Source organism: Trichosurus vulpecula, chromosome 2, assembly GCF_011100635.1.
Source record: "Trichosurus vulpecula isolate mTriVul1 chromosome 2, mTriVul1.pri, whole genome shotgun sequence".
NCBI classification, from domain to species: domain Eukaryota; kingdom Metazoa; phylum Chordata; class Mammalia; order Diprotodontia; family Phalangeridae; genus Trichosurus; species Trichosurus vulpecula.
Genome location: NC_050574.1, coordinates 382,434,807 through 382,444,350, shown reverse-complemented (window position 1 = coordinate 382,444,350; position 9,544 = coordinate 382,434,807). Strand labels below are relative to the sequence as shown.

At 37.3% G+C, this 9,544-nt stretch overlaps 1 long non-coding RNA gene across 1 annotated transcript; it reads left to right on the top strand.

The window, feature by feature from the left end:
* Positions 1 to 4,576: 4,576 nt before the first annotated feature.
* Positions 4,577 to 7,603, top strand: LOC118838836. Its single transcript, XR_005009602.1, has 3 exons — positions 4,577 to 4,700; positions 5,167 to 5,236; positions 7,246 to 7,603. It is a non-coding gene; the product is annotated as an uncharacterized LOC118838836 (long non-coding RNA).
* The last annotated feature ends 1,941 nt before the right edge of the window (positions 7,604 to 9,544 follow it).

The window sequence follows — 9,544 nt, the reverse complement described above, 5'->3', positions numbered from 1 at the left end:
AACATTCTTCACACAAATAAAGACAGCTCTAAATAATTGGAGAAATATTAACTGTTCATGGGTAGGCTAAGTCAATATCATAAAAGTGACAATGCTTCTTAAATTAATTTACTTAATGAGTATCATACCAATCAAACTATGAAAGAAATACTTCATCAAGCTACAAAAAATAACAAAATTTGTCTGGAGGAACAAAAGATCAAGAATATCAAAGGAATGAACCCATGAAAAAAATGGGCAGTACCAGATCTCAAACCATAATACAAAGCTGTACTCATCAAACTAATTTGGTATTGAGTTAAAAATATAGAAGTGGATCAGTAGAACAGATTAGTTACACAATATACCAAAGTAAATGAGCACAGTAACATAGTATTTGAGAACCCCAAAGGTCAAATAGAGAAACAATTCACTATTTGACAAAAGTCACTAGGAAAACTGAAAAATAGTCTGGTAGAAACTAGGCAGGAACCAACATCTCATACCATATACCAAAGACAAGCAGAAAACGGGTGAATAATCTAGACCAGACCTGCAGTAAGTAGGGGCCAAAATTAAAATAGGCTAAACTTCTTCGGGCTGCAGATGGTTTTTTAGTGACTCACTTTCCAAGTAAAAAATATAAATAATGATTAAAATATTTTGCAAATAAATCATATTTTTAAAAAGAAAAATTTCAATTAATATCAATTAATTGCACTTATTACTTAAGATTTTTATTTATTATGAAATCATTCCTCTCAGACTAGAGACAGATTGATGATGGTTGGTTGCAGTAGGTCACTTGACAGCAGGAGAGAGCGGGCAGTGAAGTTACCTGATGGGCACGATAATGACTATTGGAAGGTGGGTTAGTAAGGGTGCTACATCTTTACTTTCTTTTCCATCCTCTATATTTGTGGCAGGCTGCCCAAAATCCTTTGGTGGGCCACAAGCAGCCCACAGGTTATATGTTGTGCAGGCCGGATTTAGACATAAAGGGTGATAATATATATAATAATAAGCAAATTAGTGGAGTATGAAAGAAATTACCTGTCAGATTTATGGATATAGAAAAAAAAAGGTTCACTTGAAGTAAAATGGTTAATTTTGATTGTATAAAATTAAAGTTTTTACATCAACAAAATCAAAGTGGCTAAAATTAAAAGAAAAGCAGGAAAGGAGGGAAATCTTTGTAACAGGTTTCTTTGATCAAGGTCTTATTTCTAAAACATAAGGAACTGAATTAAATTTATAAGAATAAAAGTCATTACCCAATTGATAAATGGTCAAAGGACATGAAGAGGCCGTTTTTAGAGGAAGAAATCAAAGCTACCAATAATTATCTAAAGTGCTCTAAATCACTAATAATTAGAGAAATTCGAATGAAAACAACTCTGAAGTATCAACTCACACTAATCAGATTGGCTAAGATGACAGCAAAAAGGAAAGTGATGAATGATGGAGGTGATATGGGGGGAAAAGGCACACTAATGTACTGTGGTTGTCTAACCATTCTGGAAAGCAATTTGAAATTATGCCCAAAAGGCTATTGGATTGTATATACCTTTGACCCAGAGATACTGCTACTAGGTCTATACCCCAAAGAGATCAAAACAAGTGAAAATGGACTGTGAAATTGAAAATTAATGCCCTACTTTATATTATTTATTAATTACTATTGATTGAGAATTGTATTTAATCAGTGTATCAATACTTGTGGATCAGATTCAGACCTGATTGCATGACAGTGGTAGAGTTTGTAAGAGTTTAGCTTTCCAAATCTGTGAGCTTTTACTGACCGTGGGAGAATGTGTCAACATTGTCATAGGATATTTGCCCACCAGGAGACTTTCCAGAGGATATTAGTCAACTCCTCATTTTTTCCCTGTTGCTCTGTGTTATGGAAATCCTTGCTCTGAGTCAAGCCAAGCAAAGCCCATCTTTCCTCTCTGTGTGACCAATCACAGTCTTAGTTTATTTTGCACCAATGGGCTATTTCTGGTACTTTGTGTAACCAACTGTATAAAAGAGTTGCTATGCCTCTCAGAAGGGTCCTTAGCTACTGAGGGGCCTTACATCCCCTTTATTGGCAATTACTAACCTTGCCAATGAGCCAACGTTTGGCTCTTTGTGCCTCATTTTCTCTTTATTGCATTTTTTTTTCATTGCAACAGGGCCCCTATGTACAAAAATATCTGTAGCAGCTCTTTTTTGTGGCAGCAAAGAATAAGAAACTGATGGGATTTCTATTGGTTGGGGAATGGCTGAACAAGTTCTGGTACGTGAATACGATAGAATACTACTGGGCTGAAAGAAATGACAAAAAGAATGCTTTCAGAAAATCCTGGGACAACTTTTATGAAATGATGCCCAGTGAAATGAGAACAAGAATAGCAATATTGTACAGATAGTCAACCTTAAAAGACTTAGTAATTCTGATCAATGCAATGACCCACCATAAACTCAAGATAAAATATGCTGTCTGCAAAATGATAGAAAACTAATGGATTTGGAGTATAGATTGAAAGTATAGATTTAGAATATAAATGATTTTTTCTTTCTTTTTTCTTGCTTTTTTAGGGGGACAGGGCAGAAAGGTGACTAATGTGGAAATCTGTTTTTCATGATTATACATATTTGTAATAGATTTTGTTTTTCTTATCTTTTCATTAGGTGGGAGAGAAGTTAGAGGGAAGAAGAGATTCAGAACTTTAAAAAAATAGTTTGTACTTTAAAAAAGAAATTAAAATTAAAAATATTCATTGTGAGCATTTATACCTCAGAAAATCAGCAATCCCTACAAATCAGGGTTGATTTATTGTTTTGTTCATGGTCTAGACCTAACAAAGTATTACTAACACAGGTTAAACTTAAAGTGTGTGTATATCCTTTTCCCCCCCCAGAGAGCGCTATTAAACATCTGCCAGGACATCCCTGTATTGTATAAACATTGCTTGCAAATAGAAGGCTCAGGGAATGAAAATATCACCAGACTAGAGGCCTAGTCACTGTAGGCTAATAATTAACAATAATAATAATTGGCAATTGCATAACATTTCAAAGTTGTAAAGTGTCTTACATCCATTGTCTAATTTGAGCCTCATAATACTCCTGCTAAAAATCCTTAAGGACAATCCTAAAAATATAAGTCTAATACATGTGGGAGGTCATATTGGGTATATACAAGCCACACAGAAATCATAATACTCAAACTCTTTCAGGATCCTAAGTGTAACCCTACCTAGCTCTTGAGATACACTAATACATTTCCCAATTATACAAGTATTCATTTAGAATGCAAAACACTCACACAGTGTGTGCTATTTACACAACCAAGTACTCACATTAATGACGGTTTTAAATCTTAAACATAACCATTTATTTAATAATGACATAATAAGATTTTTGTTGTTTAGTCATTTCAGTCATATCTGACTCTTCATGACCCCCTTTGGGGTTTTCTTGGCAAAGATACTGGAGTAGTCTTCCATTTCCTTCTCCAGCTGATTTTGCAGATAAGGAAACTGAGGCAAACAGTGACTTGTCCAGGATCACATGGCTAATACGTGTCTGAGGCCAGATATGAACTCATGAACATAAGTCTTCCTGATCCAGTCCAGGCCACCTAGCTGCCCAACATAATAGATGCTCATACATTAAAGAAAATGCATGACTAATAAACCACAATCTATCTGAAAATAAACTTTGACCATGATCCTCCCACCAATGCACTCAATATCTCTGGTGGTGAATGGGCACAATTTTTGGAGAACCTTATAGGGAAGCACATGAGGGAGGAAAACGCACTTCCTCAGGTTAACTCATAATTCTGGACTCAGCTTTGATGCCATTGGTCCATTCAGGAATATTTGTACCCCATAAAATTGCTGGTCTGCTTACTGCTTGTTTGTTGGACCTCATCATTAGTTACCTGAGCAAATCCTCTTTTTTTCCTCTACTCTAGTATAGCATTTACAAAATTTTTCAATGGACATTTAACCTTAAAAGGGTTTTTTTAAGTGTTGCCTATTCATATGAATGACAGTGTCAGACTGGCTATCTCTGTGCTATGCAGACTAGTCATTTATTCACTTCACTGAGATTTTGTGTCATCCAGACCTCACATCTTCATAGCTTGGGTTGACTTTTTAAGCAAAGCAAACAAACCTAAGCAGCATACCAGGATACAAAGGAATGAAGGAGAAAGCCCTATCTCTGCTTTTCCTTCCCAAGCCTGAGATACTTAGGAGAATCTTCATCTTGTTTCAGCTATAAGAGACACTATTGTCAATGTCTGTGTGGAAACATATTAAACACCTCCTTTTGTAGTTCAACTGAAGATATTTTTTTAAAAAATAATATTTCGGGGAGCAGCTAGATGGTGCAGTGAGTAGAGCACCAGCCCTGGAGTCAGGAGGACCTGAGTTCAAATCCTGCCTCAGGCACTTGACACACTTACTAGCTGTGTGACTTTGGGCAAGTCACTTAACCCCAATTGCCCTGTCTTCCCCCCTCAAAAAAAATTTAAAAAAATACTAAAAAATAATATTTTCTCTAGCCCAAAATCCTTCCTTGACTTTCCTTTTAGGAACTGGGTTAAAAACAAAGGCTAAGGTTCCAGGAAATGGATCAAGGACAGAAAACCAAAGAACTCTTGTCTGGATAAGAACATTGCCTCCCCTTCACTCTGATGTAATTGACACTATGAAGAACTTAAGGTCAGTGTCTTCTTTTGCAATCAAAGACTGATATATTTATGACAGAGCAAATGTTCTTTTAACTCTTGAGCAGGTGGTCAAGAAAGGAATTGAGTAGTGGCTATTCTAGAATGTTAAACTCAAATGATATTTTAACATTTTTCTTATTCAAGACCCTTCTATTACCTCAAATTGTTTTGAGGAGAGACATGTTAGAAAGCATAGGGAAATAGGCTAGCTTGTTCTCTCTCTCTGTCTCTCTGTCTCTCTCTGTCTCTCTGTCTCTCTGTCTCTCTCTCTCTCTCTCTCTCTCTCTCTCTCTCTCTCTCTCTCTCTCTCTGTCTCTCTCTCCCCCCCCCTCCTTTCCTCTCACCAGTTAGAAATGGCTTGAATATAGAATAATTTGAAATTGAATACAATTGTTTCTTAGCAGGTTTGTGCCTGACATGCAGAGGACAAAATTAATCTTTCTTTCTTCTTTTCATAGCTGCCACCTTATTCTATTGTCTTTTCTCCCAAGCTGAGCTTCCAAGGTCCTGAGCTGGTCCTCTTGTTGGGTAAGTTTGAATTCCCTCCACATTGCCCTTGAAGTGGTTGTGTTCCACTGAGGAAAGCTTGGGTGACTTTAGCATAGGAACTCCAAAGGAAATTTTACTGGACCTCCAAGGTGATTTCGTATGGTACCAGTATCCCTGGATGAGCTATTTTTATAGCTTCCCAAAAGAAATACAGAGGAAAAAATTTGAATCTGGATTGCTTTTTAAACAAAAAAGTTTAGCAGTCTTTGATGTTAGAAGATTGCGAGCATCTGGAAGCCAGTACTGCTTGAAATCATCACTTCAAATAATTCTTCCCATTATCATCCTATGAATGGTTTGATAAGAACACCATACCTTCACATACATTCCCACCCCATTCCCCAAATGAATCAGGCTAAGGGAACTGACTAGATTGAAAGTCAGGGCTGGAATACCTGGACGTACAAGGTTGGGGACAAGCAAGAAGGGAAACTTATCCTTTCCTCACCAGCTGAATTGGACCTACCAAAACCACACACACATACTGTGAAAAAACGATGATCAGAGCTCCCCCTCACCCCCAGCCAGCTTCCTGCTCTAAAGATCTTCACAAGGATATTACTGATAATGAAGTTGCATTGGAAGCTGCTTGGGTGCAGACACATTCTTCCGCCTAGGTGGCCCAAAGCTGGGAGTGGTCTCCTATGGTAGGGGGGTGATCTGATATAGACTGGACACCCCATCCCCCTTTATCTCCTGACCAGGATTAAGTGACTTGAGTCACAGACTTAAGACAACATACCTCCCAGGGAGATCAATCAGCAAGCTATTGTCCTTTGTTGTGACAATGAGGACCCAGGCCAGGATGTTGGCAGTATCAAAGAAGACAAGGGGTCTTATAAGTGAGATGTTACAAAGGTGGAATTTGCAGGAGTTGAAAACTGATAATATATGGGGGGAGGAGGGGTGGAATGGAAGTGAGAGAGAGTGAGGAGTTGAGGATGATACCTAGGTTGTGATAATGGGTAACTGGAAGGATAGTGATACCCTCTACAGTAATAGAGAGGTTTGGAAGATGGGAGGGTTTGGGGTGGGGGGAAAGAATTCTGTTTTGGAAATATTTTCTTAGTGTTCATTGAATACCTTCCTGTTAGTAAAAGGGAGGATCAATGCATTAATATGTTGCCATTTATTTTCTTCGCTCCATTTGTTTAAAGGAAATAGATTCATTAGGGATGCTCTATACCAATTAACAGCGATAGAACTGTCTGTGATTGTTCAAAAAAATACACATACACACACATATATTGTGCTTTGCACTCATAGATGTTGAAAATAAGTGTACTGTGAGCTATGCAACAAAGTATTTAATGTTTTGTTATTTACATTAAAATAACACATTTTGGGAGGCCTTGAGAAATCTGTTAGCAGGAGCAATTTTCCCCTTCTGATAAAAATCTAACACACCTATGGAAATGTTCAGTGGGAGCTTACACAGAGTTGAAATTGAGACACTGCAGATGCAATCCATCTTTCTAACACATGCAATACTTCACTGTGAGACTGCCAGACAGCCTGCAGAGATGAGAATGTCACAGAATACAAAAATGGAAAGAGATCTGGTTTTTTTCATTATTCTTCTTTTTATTTATGAATCAACTTACGTCAGAGGCTGCCCAGCCTCGGATACTCCCAGTTTCAGAAATTTCATCGAGCGGGGAAGAATCTAAAAATGAGAGTCATCTTGTGAGCAAAATAGGATTGATAACAATCCTGATAAATCTAGTTGTACATCAAAGGATTATAGAATAGCAATTCATCGCCTGACACTTCCTCATAGGAATAAGGAAAAATGATAGAATTCATGCCATGTGGATAAACATCTTGCTTAGTATTGAAGTAGAATCACAGCCTTTCACTTAAACATTAAATACTGAGGTAGGTACAATTTTATTTTCAACATTGTGACAATGACTGTGTGCCTATGTGTGCACACTTTTCTGTGTTCTGCTATTTGTGATAAGCTTTTCTCTATTTCCATCCTTAAGCCTGTGGTACTAAATGTGAAGATAAGTCTGAGAATGAAGGGGCACCCCATGATCAAGACATGTGTCCTGACTCCATCTCCTGGTATAAATAAGGAAGACATGGAGTTTCATGTCACGTGGAGGAGTATCCTGATTCAGGACTGTGGCATGCAATCATCTAGCTCACTTTTCTGTCCACCCGCCTGATAGGTTTATATATTTGTGATGTTTCCCTACCTTTTTTTCTTCATATAAAATGATTTGCCACAAATTGGGAGAAGAACTTGAAATGTGGAAGAACTATTAGACCCATTTCATTGGACTTCAGAAGGTCAAAGCAAGATCAATCGGAATTAGCAAAGAAGTAAATTTAGGCTTAATGGAAAAGGAAAATTTCCTTACTTAGAGAACTGTTGTTGTTAGTCCTTCATTCTCAAAAAGGACTAATGATATCAGGAGGGTGATGTCTTGACTTGCAAGTGAATTGGATTTAAGTGAGGCAGAGCTATGTAAAGTCATCAGCCCCACTCTTTCCTCCAGAGTCATAGGAATCCAGTGGTAAGACATAGATCAGGACTACTGGCGAAGGACCAGGATATAGGCAGTGCTGGCCTTTTAAGCTAAGGTCTTTCCCAGTACCACTTTGCCTGAGATAACACCCATTCAGTAATTAAAGGCTAGGTAAGAATCGAGGCAAAAAAAATGGCCTGGTTTGCCTTTACAAAAGAATCAATCTGGGAGAGGAAGAACCTCAAAGTTTCTGTCCCAATAGAAACAATTGCTATTTACACTGACTCTCAGCGAGAGTCAGAGTGATTTGGATTTAAAGGCATGATCAAGTAGCTCCATTTGAACCCAAAAGAGTTAATTGCCCCACTTAAAAAAAACAAAAAACAAAAACAAAACCAATGATAGAGTAAATAAGTAGGGAAGAAAAAAAATCTTGTCATCTCCCATAAGAATTGCACTTCTATGTTCAAAAACTCTGAAATTCCTTTATATGATGGTAAAGTTATCATTCCACTCTTTCTCTGCCTTGTAAAACCTAACCTTATTGTTCATCTTCACCATGACAACCAATCCCTTCTCCTCTCAGTTCTTTCCCAAGCTACATTGACTCCTCACTTCCCCATCTTGATTTCTTGGAGAAGCAACTCAACTCTTCCTCTTTGGAGTCTTTTGCCCCTGTATCTTAATTTCAATCTCCTCAGCCTAGGATAACTCCCACCATCCACTGCCTTTGTTCCTACTCACATGCTACTGAGGAAAACTGGAGAAAAACATGAAACCATGTTGATTGGATCCACTATAAATTTGTTACATAATCTCAATTGGTGGCTTTTCCAAACCTTTTCCTCTCTTCTTAAATCTTTCATGACTCTCTCCCCACCCACCCCCAGCTGACATAATTTCACTGAAAAAAATTTGAGGCCCTCTCCCCTTTCCTCATCTCATATTCCTCAGACTCTTTCTGCAACTGTTTCCCCTTTCACTCCAGTTTCACATGATACAATATCCTTCTCCCTTGTCAATACGAATCTCTACATGCACAACTGAGCCCAGCCCAACCCATCTTTTCCAGACGAAAAAAATTGCATCTTCTATCCTCCTCACTTTCTCACTAATCTACAAACTTTTCCTATCTATTGGCTGCTTTCCAATTACCTAAAAACATACCCATGTCTCTCTTTTCCTAAAAAACATTAATTTGATCTCTCTATCCCTGGTAACTATCATCTTATACTTCTATTCCTTTTCATGCCTAAGCTGCTTGAGAATGCTGTTTACAAAAAGGTGCTTCCAGTTCCTTTCCTCTCACTCTCTTTTCTTAATCTATTGAAATAATCATGATTTTTGTTGTTCTTGCTACTCATGTGGTCAATTATTTATAATGTTCCTAATGTTGGACTAGCCTTGCATTTCTGATATAAATCTAACCTGACCGCAGTGCATAATCTGTGCTACTGTATGTAGCCTCTTTGCTAATATTTCAAGTCTTTTTTGCACCAATCTTCATTAGGGATATAGGTCTGTGGTTTTTTTTTTTTTTTTTTTTTTTTTTTTTTTTGCTCCCTCTCTATTTTGACTCTCTTTGGTTTAGGTACCAAGAAAATGCTTGATTCATAGAAGGAATTTGGCAGGATAATTTCCTTTCCTAACTCTACATGTGTAATATTGGAATTAATTTTTATTTGATTATTTGATGGAAATTTGTAAGTCTATCAGATTCTGAGATTTTTTTATTAGAGACATTATATTTGATATATTTAATTTCTTTCTTATGAGATTAGGTTGTTTACAGTCTCCTTTTTTTTTCTTG